The 13,135-nt window shown below is 46.8% G+C and overlaps 2 long non-coding RNA genes across 2 annotated transcripts in view; both read right to left on the bottom strand.

Annotated features, from left to right (window-relative positions):
• The window catches only part of LOC112549857, a 32,874-nt gene extending 27,828 nt beyond the window's left edge, over positions 1-5,046 (bottom strand). Inside the window, exons 1-2 of the long non-coding RNA XR_003093430.1 lie at positions 4,916-5,046; positions 4,107-4,313 (exon numbers count right to left, since the gene is read on the bottom strand). This is a non-coding gene — a long non-coding RNA (uncharacterized LOC112549857). The remainder of the gene's footprint in view (positions 1-4,106; positions 4,314-4,915) is intronic.
• Positions 5,047-5,279: 233 nt separating this feature from the next.
• The window catches only part of LOC102367763, a 128,899-nt gene continuing 121,043 nt past the window's right edge, over positions 5,280-13,135 (bottom strand). Inside the window, exon 4 of the long non-coding RNA XR_323510.2 lies at positions 5,280-5,446. This is a non-coding gene — a long non-coding RNA (uncharacterized LOC102367763). The remainder of the gene's footprint in view (positions 5,447-13,135) is intronic.

Below are 13,135 nucleotides of genomic sequence, written 5' to 3' on the forward strand. Positions count from 1 at the left end.
AAGAGGGAAAAAAAAGTATGCTTGTTGGACTGGAAGGGAGAGGAGGGAAAGCAAGGAGTTTTGGTCTAAAAAAGGGAAAGAATATTTCAAAGCATTGAAATAGGTTTGGCATAGCCAAGTGCAAGGTTTTACTGTGGAAAGGATGAAATGCTTCATTGCAATATTTTATAGACCTTTTCGTTGGATGCAAGAAAATGCAGTAATGGCAACAAATGCTGAGGGAAGCTGGAAGCTCATGAGATGGAGAGGACATAGATGGAGAAGCTGTGCTAATCCTTCACAAAAGTATTAAGAGGCGCTGATGTGATGAAGCCATTGAAAAAAAGTGAGTGCATTTGTGGGAATCCACTGGGCGAGGTGCTTCTTGTAGACAGAGGGAGGTATGAACGGCATTGTACAAGACCCTGGTGGGACCTGATGTGAGCCATTACCTGCAAGTCCGGTCACCCATGTTCCAAGGGAGATCAGTTGAAACCAGAACAGATGCGGAGAAGGGCTATTAGGATGATGCAGGATTGGGCAGCCTGGACCACAAGAGGCGATTAAAGGCGTATGGCAGGGTTAGTCTGGCAAAATGGAGGCTGAGAAAGGGAGATGGCTGCTGAGCCTTGCAGTGGGAGTTGAAGATGGAGCTTGAGAAGTTCATAAAAGGGGTTATGTGATCTGCTGCCTCTAGATTTCATAGACATTAGGGCTGGAAGGGATCTCGTGGGATCATCGGGTCCAGCCCCCTGCCCCAGGGGGAGGAAGTCAACTGGGGTCATCAGAGGCCCTGACCAGTCACTTGTGTGCACAATAGCATCTGGAGCACCCCAGCAAGATAAGCATCCAAGTGTATCTTAAAGGTGTCCAGAGTAGGTGCTTGCACCACTTCTGGGGAGAATCTGTTCCAGACTCTGGGGACTCAGATGGTAAAGGAATTTTTCCTTATATCCAGTCTAAAAAGCTCTTCCCAGAGTTTGTGACCCTTCGACCTCGCCTTCCCTTGGGGTGCCCTGGTGAACAGATGTTCTCCCAGTCCCTGGTGCACACCCCCTATAGCAGGGGATGGAGCCCATGAACCAGGGTGTCCTATGAATAGCAAGGCACGTTGTAGAGCAGCACTGAACTATCTGAAAAATCAGTGTGGGAAGAGCCTGGGAAGCGTCTCCCAGCAGCCGGGTGGGTTTCTGCCTAGTACTATCAGCCTCTCGCATTCACGAGCCAAAGAGCACCTGCCTGGTTCATTCGGTTGCTTTGATGCATCTCACCACGACTGCACAGAAATCTCTGGGAAGTAATGGAGAAGCATCATGGTTGCCTACCTGGTAACACAAAATAAAATACAGCGTGATTCGGCTAGCAGCATCCAAAGGGTCAATCCCTGCCGCGGTGACGCTTCTCTCCAGAAAATTCTCCCTCCTTTCCATCCCTCCCCCTAATTCCCCCCCCTGCCTTTCACCGCAGGAAATTGCTTCTGCCCTTGCTAAATAAAAACAAGGGAGAAGGAGAAGGAACTACATCACATGCAGCCCAACCAAGCCCATTCCCGTCCTGCGCCTCTGCACATGATTGACAACCCGCCGGAGGAACCGGGAAGACGGGGGACAGTCACTAGGCGTGAAGGCTATCGCTCGGAGATCTCACCTCTCCTTAAAAAAACAAAAAAAGGAGAAAATCCAAGCTGCAACCCTGCCCCGAAACGGTTCATGTGAAAAGATGCACGCTGCAGCGTAGCACTCAATCAGGAGCAGACAGCCACCGCCTGCCCGGCATGACGCCATGGCTCGTTTTTCACTCGGATGCTACTGCAAGCTCCACCGGGCTCCTGGACTTGCAAGGTGATTTGAATATTGAGTACGATACTGCAGTCGGCCCCCGGCGCCCAACACGGCAACGCAACAGCAACCGCCCTTCGCGCTTGCCCGCGGGAAGGGGAGAAAAGAAAGAAGAGCAAGAAATAAAAAGCCGTGAGAACTCAAAAGCACCCGACACTCCCTCGTATATCTTTGGAGGGGACCTGGGCTTCATTGTTTCCAATCTTTCCACCCCTTTTGAGAATACAAGAAGGTGTTTCCCCGCCCCCACCCGCCTTTTTAATATGCATGCTTCTGCTACGGAAATGTAACCCTGGTAGTACATTGTCACGGTGGCAGTGCTGCCGGGACAGTGCAGTCCTCCTCCAGCCATTACCATGCAAATAAAGTTCCTGGGGAGAGTAGTAACTTAGCATATCCCCTGCACGACAGAGCCCAGCCGGGGTCCGTCCGGACAGTGGGACCCCCAATTCTGGGGGCTCCCACGCTCCCACCGAATCCTCCGCTCCCTGATGGGGTGACGGGGTCGTCAGCCTGATGACATCCTAAAATGCAATTTTAAAGCGAAGGCCACTAGAAGCGGCTATGAGTAGGAATCCACAGAGCCTGGCTTCTGGTCAATAGAGTACTGCTGGGTTCGAACCTCCAAGGACAAAATGTAATTATGGATTACTAACGACACGGCAAGCTGGTAACGTCCTGTGACACGTGTCAGGACGCTCTCCGACTGTACGATACATCTGCCTCTTGTCTCTTCTTGCCAGCCATTTTTCTGCCTAATTGCCACCTCTCTGCATCTTGCCCCTTACATGTCCTGTATCCAATATATCATTCGCTGGCAGTGGCAGTATCCTTACTGCCTTAAACCTTCTGCCTCAGTTCCCTGAGCTGCGCCTCTTACTGCAATGAAGAGCGAGTCATCACAAACGCCTTCCTAATTCCACCGCCACTGCTCTGAGCAGCTTTATCTGAACTAAAGTAGGTATAACATAAGCCACCAGGCACTTCCTCATGCTACAGGACTCCTGCATGGGGAAATCAGTAAGACTCAGTCCCTCCAGGGCTAAGGGCCAGCTCCTAAAACATGCTGAGGGCCCTAAAATGCAATGTAGACATAAGGAAAGTGCCTAAGTGCAATGATCCCCAAATAAACTCCTTACCTAAAAGATACCTGAAAGTCCATATGAGCCTAGTGCTTGCCAGCAAGGCTATTTAAGGCATATTTGCACCCGGAGCTGATCACAAAACACATCACACCAAAGGCTGTTTGGAGTTCACAAATGGGGTGCGTCTCTGCACCTAAGTCCTCCAAGAAGCTCATTGCCACGGGCATGCCTACAACATGCCTGAGGCACCCCTGCAGCCACCTTCATTCAAAACCACAGGAAGAGAAGAAGGTCCATGCTCCATCTTGGTTACTGCACTTGCTGGAGGAGTGAAAGACTTGGGCACCAGGCTTTCTTAATAGAAAATGAAATAGCTCTCCCTGGGTTGAGCTGAGATTCCCAGTCTCCTACAGACGTCGAACTGAAGACTGTGGGCAAGAGAGGCAGGATTTCAATTGGCACCATTTGGTCAGCATTTTCTATGGGCTGGCTTAGGGGTCGCCCTATTCAGTAGACTGTGTTCAATGAACCCCAGCTCAGGGTGCCCAAATCTCTCAATTGAAAGCATAAGAAATGGAGGCAACCTAACCTGGTTTCTTGAATTATGCTCCCAAATCCAGGAACAAAACTTTTACACTTGCCATAGCCATGCCTACCACCATTTTGGGTTTCAAGTGCCTGGATCCATTGATAGCTGTTGCTACTTGTATTAGTGAGACACTGCAAGCTCCAATGTGGAACCACTTATCCTGCCAGGGGAAGCTTCTTCATTCAAGCACTGTTAATTTTTATGTTGATATATTTTCTTTTTCCTTTTTTTAATTCTTAAATAGAAATCTTTCCAAAAAAGCATTACAAAAAAAATAAAAACAATTAAAAAAATTGGGGGAGGAAAAATTCCACCAGGACAGATCCAAAGTTACAGGCCAGCAAAGCAAAATGATCCGTGGAGAGCCGTGGTAGTCTACTGTCTGACTTGGAATTGCTTAGGTGAGTTATCGTGCAAACACTTTCATCAAATGAAATTGTTTTTAACCACTGTTAAATTAAAAAAAAAAAAAAATCACAAAAGCTTTGCATGACAAATTGCTGCATCAACAAAGGGGCATTTTTCACTTGTGTGGATGGATATATTTCAGGGACACTCTTAGGGGTATTATAAAAAGAATAAAGAAAGGAGGATAGAAACCATTATTACAATGACCTTAACATCAGGATCTTCTGGACCCCCCTAGATCTCCAGTGAGAGCTGCTGCACCGATCCCATAATTTCTGCTGTCTCCACCTCTGCCACCGCGCTGGACCCCCCAGCTTCTCATCGGAGGGAGATGCATCCATATCAGCGGAAAGGGTTCCTCCTTTCTCTAATCCCTGGCACTCTTCTGCGCTGCTCGAGAGAGCTCACTGCTGCCTGCAGTGCATTGAAATATGTTATCATTAAGCTCAACATGTTATTGAGTTAATTAAATGTCACACTTTTGATAACATTAATTGGAATAATTTCAGACTCATCTAAACCCACACACAGAATGCAAAGCTAACGAAATTAAAAAATGGGTGTTTTTATACGGACAACTTTTGTCCCTGGTGAGACATAACCCATCCTCACCACGATAATATTAGACTATGTGATTTAGAGGAGAAAGCCTCTTTAACCAGTTAGAGACCACACTGGGCAGGACACAGCCACGGGTAGGGCCAACCACGTAGCCCTCAAGCGCGCCAGATGTGGCAGGGACTAGAACCGGACTTTTGGGCCACAGACCTCCGTCCCGCTGACCTTTATTTCTTCTCCCACATCATTAAAGAACATTTCTAGGAGTAATTAAAAAAATGACTCTTCAAAGGGCACCAATGTCCTCAATGTCCCAGGCTTAGTTCCAACCCCATCAATGATATCCCAGTGTACGATCCTTTGCCTTGTTACTCCCTGACAACATATTTGCTGCATGATCAATTTGTTTTTTTTCCAACTAGTTCTCTACTGGATACAGGTCATGGGGCATTCAGTACCAAAAAACGGGTGTCCTTTACAGCACGAGAGAGGTGGTCATCCAATGCCCTAGCAGCCAGTTCTGATGCATTCGCCTCTGACATGAACTCGGGAGCCGATTTGCAAAGGAATAGGGGAAAAAAAATAAAGAAGCAATTGCAAGGATGGATTTTGCAACCAGTCTGGGCAACAAAGATCAATCTCTCCCTCTTGGATTTGGGAAAGAGATTAAAAAAGGAAACAAAAATCAAAACAAAAAACCCCACAAGAAAATCAAAAAGAAGCAACTGCAGCTGCTTCTTCCCTTCCCTGTCTGGAGACTGAATCACGCAGCATACTCACAGCAGTCTCTTTCGTGAGAGTCAATCATCTGCCGTTGCCTCATTGCTATGACACTGTTGGGTTGCCGTGGTTCCCAAGGCAGGTTGCTTTATTGTTCGGTCTTGCAACGCCACGTAATGTGGCCGATGCACGAGGCGTCCCAGAGCATCCATCATTAGATTCGACCTTTGCCAGATTGTGGGGGAGGTGAGGGTTTCTGAAAGATGAGGCTAAGCAAAGGGGAGGGAAAAAATGAGTTAGAAGAAGTAAACTTTATCAGATTACTGAGCAAAACGCTCCGTTTGGTATTTAAATGATAAACTCCAGCCGATCCGAGGGATCAAGACAAAGGAAAGATTCTGGGACTAACAGTTAGACCATTAATCTTAGCCGGAGCAGTTCAAAGACCACAGAGCCGCAATGAGGTTACGAGCCCCGGCACATTTTCATGGTGCGTGTTATGAATGTGAATCAGATGGAAGCACCGAACACAGCGTCCTGATTTCTGCAGATGCTTGACTGTGTTTCTGAATTTGCATTTGAGACTATTATGCCGGAGGTGGGCAAACCGCAACACCATCCACTTGTCTGCATTCAGGTCCCTTTAAGGAGGAACGCCATTCACTCGTCCCTTTGGTAACGATGGCTCCAACCCACCCAGTGAGGTCCAGCGTGCAGATGTGCGTGGGCAACTGGGCCATCAATAAGCATCCCCATGTGCTTTGCCAAGGGTAATTCATCACAGGGACAGCCGTGCTCCCGAGGTAGGGCATTCCTCATCACGTGACATCTTTAAATCAAGATGAGATGTCTTTCTAACAAAGGTATGCTGTAGCTCAAACCAAAGTTATGGGCTTGATGCAGGAACTGTTGGATGCAGCGCTCTGGTCTGTGCTATGTAGGAGGCTGGATTAGATTACCATAATGGCCCTTTCTGCCTTGCAAATAGACAGTTCTTTGACAGCCTTCCAGAGCCCCGGCCATCATCTTCCCTGATCAGCTTCCGAGTCTGGTCTGGACCTGGCTGGTCATTGGAGAGCTCCCTCTCTAACGGGCATTGCAGGGTTAATGGCATTCTGATTTCCTCCTTTCTTTTCCCTCTGGGGGCCAAACGATCCAGATGTTCCTTCTGGAAACCACTGGCGGCCGTACCACCTTCCTCCCCAGTGTTTATAGGCTACTGGAAGAAGACTGGCAGAGTCCAATCACTGTCAAAAACTTGCCAGGCCTTCCCTCTGGCGTTTTGGTAGGTCATCCTAATTTTATACCCCAAGTGCATCCAAGCCGTGTAGGAAATCACTGCTAATGGTGCAAAATGATGGCACAAGAAAATCGGCAGGCATTGCAAACACAGGCTGCTCTTGGCCATTCATTTGCTTAGCTGCACCCCCACCAACACTTAGGCCTGCCATTGCTCACCTAGTTTGTGTGCACAACCACTGAAATGGTACCAGCAAGTCAGGAAATCCTGTCCTAACTGCCTTATTATGGTCATTTGTTCAACTCAGCTATCAGGTTTGCACACCTTTTTTTGTTTTGTTTTTTAAAGTGGACCTTAGCAGAGCAAACTTACTTAAAAGATGGGCCTAGGAGAGAAGGGAGGGAGAATTTTCAGCTTTAAACTCGGCATCCCAAACAATACATACATACATGGATACACCCATATAATATACACATATATGTATGTATGTAAAATAAATGGATCAGGTCTCTTCTCTCCTTAAGCAAAGTATCCAGACACAGATAAATTCAAAGGCAGGTCTTCTGGAAGGGGCTGTCTGAACGCACCCTAGAGCAAATCTGAATGACACAGCAGGGAATACATTAATCACCCAAAGTGAAAAAGAAACATTGGAGTCATAAACAATGAGAGCACGACTAGCAAAAAACAGCAAAGCACCCAGAGGAAAAGAGAGGCCAAGCGTGCCTGCGTAATATGAATTAACCCCTTCAGCACTGCTGGGTCGACTCTACCTCTGGCTAAGAATAGGCTTGGCTTCTACTCAGTCCAACTTACTGACACAATTATTCTGTTAGGGAAAATTGCATCCTGGCTTTGGGCCGGGCTGGCGAGTGGGAAGAAAGCTCTCGGTTCTATTTTAAACCCATGTGTTTGATTACAGTTGATGCTAACAGCTGTCTTGGCAATGCAACTCCAACAGCAGAGAGGAGGCGAGGATTGCTGTCCTGGGGAGAACACTGCGACTTCCCAACCCATCCTGATGTATTCAGCAAGAGAAGGGGAAGCTTCCAGAGATCCTGCTGTGGAAGGATCTGCATCAAACCTCAAATGGCCTCGCAACGATGCTGAGATTCAAAGAGGGATTTCTACACAAACCCTGCGGAAGTTTATACTTCATGTTCAAATAGTTTGTGCGGTGCAGAAGCTGAAAAGCCCCCTTACATCCAGGGCTTAGGGGAGCTGGAATGAGAAGTGGGTAGTGGAAGATCAAGCGTAAGGGGCTTGCCTTCCTTTTTTATGCAACAGGCAATCATTTCTTAGGATGATATCTTTTATTGGACCAAGTGCATAGTTGGGATAGAGTTAGACTTCTTATCCAAGGCACCGAGCAGAAAATTTGCAAGTGTTGGTTACCTTCCAGCTCCTGTAAATTAAGCTGTAACGCTCAGGCTGGGATCTCTGAAGCATACTCGATCCTACAGGGCCCTTCTGGCCTCAAAATATGCTCTGTTTGGCACACATTGTTCCCTAAGACACTCAAGGTATGTCTATACCATGTCCCCCGTGCTCTCGAGCGGGGACTTTTCCAGGCATGGCAACCCATCTGCTGCAGTTCACAAGGGGTTCCCTGGGGTGTCCCCACTCCAGCATGAAGATGACAGGTCTTGAGAGCAGATGTCCCCAGAACAGCTTCACTGCCACACTTCCGGGCTTGATGTGTGAGCAGAAGCAGGGTGCCTCTGGGCGTGCCCCTCCGAAGTGCTGCAGAAGCAGTGTAGATGTCCCCTCTGAGTCTGCTTCTCCATCTCTCTGCAAGCCAATGACAGGAGTGTCCATAATGCTTTTTGTATCAGGGACAAGAGAAAGAGCTATTCTTTGCACAAAGCTTGGCGAACAACGCTACTGGATGTGGTGCCGCTCAGTTGATGGGTCACAGACAAGGCATGCATGGAAAAGGCAAAACTGTTAACATTGAAATGCACCAATTTCCCAATATTTCATAGATTTCATAGACATTAAGGCTGGAAGGGACCTTGGAAGATCATCGAGTGCAGCCCCGATATTCCTATTGCTGCAGGACTTCCGAGCCCTCATCGCAGATCCAGATGCCATTGAACTAGTCTACAAAAACGCAGAACAAAATGTCGTCCCTGCCCCAGACAGCTGACCGTCGAAGTATAAATCAAAACAAGACATCCGGGAGCAGTGTCTTGGATTTCCAGGATTTCCATAGGGTCAGCCTAGCCACGAAGGACTGGCATCACAGACCGATTAGGAGTGAGAGTAAATAAAAGGTCAGTAAATACAATTGCTCTCTACCGCAGCTGAAATCACCTTAGCGTGGAAGGGTGAGCGAATGCCTAATATGTGTTGTGTGAGCCTCCTCTGAACTGAAATGAGTGGATTTAACGCAGCTGTGGGAAGCATAATTGTGGTTTCAGCCCACCTGAGCTTGCAGTCCCCAGGGGTTCAGCCACAGCTCTGTGCAAAATGCCCAGGGCTCATTTGGTGAGGGGTGACAGGACAAATGGAGTGGGAGGGGAGCGGAAATAACAGCAGATAACGTCAAAGTTGTACCCGGCTTCAGAATGAATCTCTACCTGGACCCACATTTGTTCAATGAGAGTATGAGGCTTCCCTGAACGTTCGTGGACCATTCAATCAACCCCAACAACCCTGCCCCTAAGTTAGCTTTCCATTGTGAACACTTCCCCTCGCTCCCGCTCCAATATTTCATTAGGAGAGTAGCTGAGGTTTAATGGAAAGAAGCTCATGAGTATGAAACCACAAAGGGGAAAGACTTCCCCTCCCAGGATAGAAGGAACCGTGTCTAACCGGTTGGCGATAATAGACCAGATGCCGATATCCTTATACATCCAAAACCCCTTGTAAAGTCCACATTACAGGTTGTAGCCGTCTTGGTCTAAGGACACTGGCAGACAAGGGTCTTTGGGTAAATGTGATATATTTTATTCAACCAACTCAAAGAGTTTGGAAAACTCGTCTTAGCAAGCTTTTGGGTATAAACATCCTTAAATAAATCCTCAGCCTGACAAATGGTATTTATACCCAAAAGCTTGCTAAGAATTTTTCCAACTAATTGAGTTGGTCGAATAAAAGGTATCACATTTACCCAAAGACCTTTGTCTGCCTCTTGTAAAGTCCATGGCAGCTGAGGCCTTTCAGTACTTTACAAAGCAAAGCCACGTCGTTAGGAGACCAGCTGAGAAACCCAAGGCTAAAAATATCAATGCATGGGTATTCTGTCCCATCACATCCTTGCAGAGCGGGAAGGGTAAAGCAAACTGCTATTGGCATTCAGAGCTACTGGAAAGCATCGGACAGCACTGGAGAATGATACCCTCGCTACCTCCATGGAGCACGCCCGGGATGAGAAGGGACAAAGCAACCTTCCTCAACATTGCCCCACCAGGCCCTGACTACGGTGCAATCTCCAAGCCTGCACAAAGACCTTGCTGACGCATGTGAACTGGGAGCTCACGCAGGAAATCTGAGTAGCATCATTGGAGTGGATCAAAACCTCCCAATGTGGCTCCAGAAAATCACTCTGAATGCCCCCTTCAGTCCTTAGCCTGTTCTGCAACTGCTGGAAAGCAATACTTTCTAGCCTCCACCCTATCTCAGAAATGTGCTTGCTGTACCACTCCAATGGAAAGTTCCTGGGAGGGGAGGAAAACCGTATCTTTTAATGTTTTCCAATGTTCTGGTTTGTTGTTTCCATTCTCACAGCATATAATTAAAATGATGTCCTTGGTGCTAGAGGATAGTTACAATAAACTGCTTTTGTGGGCACTAAACAACTCGGCTACAGTGCTCAATCAACTGCAGAGGATGTTTATTGTTGTGTATGCTCTGTTGCTGCAAATATGATTCATTAAAAATTCAGGTTTTAACCAAGAGAAAATACAAGCCCAACAAGAGCAAGTTAATGCCTTTGACACGCTATAGGAAATGAAGTCCAAAACGAAAGATTGCTTTTCACACAACAGGAATAGACTTAGGTCAGTCAATATATTGTATCAGTTGTATTTACTAGCAAATTAGCGATAGATGAAACACAGATCATGCAGAGTCCTGGTATGGATCCAAAAAAAGCATCAACCCATCGGGAACAGTTGTTTCTAAATCTATCAAATTTAGCTGGAAATCTCACGAGTTCAAGCCCTTTTTCAATGATACTTCCTGCTTCAGAGTGTCATGTTCTTTGGATTCACCACCTACAGCCCCAAACAAAAAAGTTACTACATGGCTTGTGCTCCAGCTCCGTCCCCTTTGTTCACCAAGGATGACATCTGTCTGGAAGTCGATACAGCTTGCAGAGCCCTTGAGTGGCTGAACAAGAAATGGCAAACAAGCATACGGAGGATGAAAGCACAGGTGCCTGCAAAAATGTCAAATAATGAAGAAATATGCTAACGCCCAAATTTCTGTAACTGTGTGCACTAATTCCAGATGTGTAGGAAACTCAGGGCCCTACATTTAAGAATGCTCTCACCGGTGGCTGCCCCTTCTGGAGACTCCATTTAGAAACGGGCTCAATCAGATGCCAAGAGATGCCTAGTTTTGCCTGAAGGCATGTACTCCCCCCCGCAAAGATTATTCCTCTAAAGTTGCGGGTTGAAATTAGGAAGGAACATCTTGGCCTTCAGCAGTGTTTGTGCAATAGGACTACAAAGTCAAGCAATACTAAATGGATGCCCAATCTATGAATCAGCCACATTTTCATTTCCATAGTGTTGAAACGGGGCAGTTCTCTGAGACTGGAAGACAGATAAAAACAGAGGAGCATCCCAGAAAACAGTAAAATTTGTTCACTAACATTTTCGTCCGTAGGAGGAAAACTGGAAGATGTTAGCTTACAGGTCCTGAAGCATCTACATCAGTGGCTCCCAATGTTTTTTTGCTGTGACCCTAAAACCGGGTCGCGACCCCCATTGCCAACTCACTCATGCCCGGCGGCACCAGCAGAACCTGGGCCAAGCTGGGATTGTGGGGAGGGCAGTGGCGAGAGCCGCACAGACCGTGCGCCGGGAGAACCACTCGGGCGAGAGGGGTGGAGTGAGCAGCAGACCCCCCCCGTGACCCTGAATTGGGTCACACCCTGAGGTTGGGAGCCACTGATCTACATCCATAAGTGGATCCAGACTTTTGAAACGGGCAGGTACAGACGGTGAGGTGCATCGCATATAAAACAACACTAAATGTTCTCCAGTTAAAAATAAACTAGACGCTTTACTAACATGCTATGGGCTGGATGGTTTAGTTTAAGAGTGAAGCAAAGACAAGGAGAAGTTCATTGGAACGTGTTGAAAACAATCTGCAGGGCTGTGAAATAGGAGCTTCATTACCAGGAGCAGCTAAAAGACAGTAGAATTGCACAGCAAAGGCTAGCCTGATGGTGCAACATCAAGACCATTAAAAAGCAGAGAAGGTGCTCTCTTTTGAACAGAGAAGGGATTGGGTAGATGACAAGAAGCCATGAAGTCAAGTGACTCCCTCAGCAAGGCAAGACTCAAAATGCCGCAGCCACTGCCAGGCAGTTGGTTTTAAACTTGGGCTCGAACGGGAATCAAAGTGGGGTGTGAATGCATCGCTGCACCCTTCTGGATCCGCCCCAGTCTACATCTATTGAATTGCTTCCCTCCATGAGGAGCGATTGAAGTGCAGGTTTGGGCGCTTCCTCAAATTAGGGACTGACATTGCAGCTTGCAAAGGATGCAGGTAGAAATTATGCCAGAGCATTTTAGGGTGTCCGTTCAGAGAAGATGCCCCTCGGTTCCTGCACTTTGAAGAGTCAGCAACATTCAACCTGGTTAAATTCACCCTCGGTAGCCCATCAGGGGACAGTTGTCATCTCATGCCTCTGACTCCTTTTGGTGGGGTCCCCTATGCTCAAGAATAAAAGGGGGAAAAAACTAACAAGATGGCTGGGCAGCAGAAATTGTTTGGCATGATGCAACTGCCAGTCGGAGGTTTTAGTATCTTGACTGTTGGTCAAGAAGAGACATAAGTATTTCCTACTTCACTCGGGAGAGAGACATGTATTTTTTCTTTCCCCCACCTATACCTATTGCTGCATTTTAAATCTGACAAAATGATTTCTTGTGCAAATGGGCTTTTAGCTTCCTATATATATATATATATATATATATTCCCTATAAAATTCTGTCCCCTTTCCTGCAGCTCTGAGGAAAAGATGTAAAGCCTTCACACTTTGACTTATCTTGCCTTTGCTGAAATATTGCACGCCCAGAAATAGCCAAGCTGCTGTAAATTCTGAGTGATGAATGTTCTCCGAATTAGAAAATGCAATGCACAATAATAAAGCAGCAAAGCAATTTCATTCTGATTTCTCTGGGCACAGGGGAAAAATTAATGTTTGCAGATCAATGTGCCCGAGTATTAAGAATCTGTTGGCAGAAAGACCGAAGTATAACTTTACAGCTCACCTAAGAAACAGATTGTTATTTGCCCCGTTTATGCTGGGCAGCGCCGTATTCTTTGAAATCAATGGGACGGATTGTAAAATTCAGTATTATGCAGCATGAATTAAGTAACCACAAATTACAAATTAGCTGTTAGTAATGCTCAATCACAGCTTGACTTTCCAAACAAGGTTGAGAGATGGACCCAGACGCATGCACCGAGCAGAGAGGGTGATTGTAGGGATCAAAGCAGAACAGTTGTCCTGGTCCTTTTTTGCTGTTGTAGGGAA

Source organism: Alligator sinensis, unplaced genomic scaffold (assembly GCF_000455745.1).
Source record: "Alligator sinensis unplaced genomic scaffold, ASM45574v1 scaffold550_1, whole genome shotgun sequence".
Classification (NCBI taxonomy): Eukaryota; Metazoa; Chordata; order Crocodylia; family Alligatoridae; genus Alligator; species Alligator sinensis.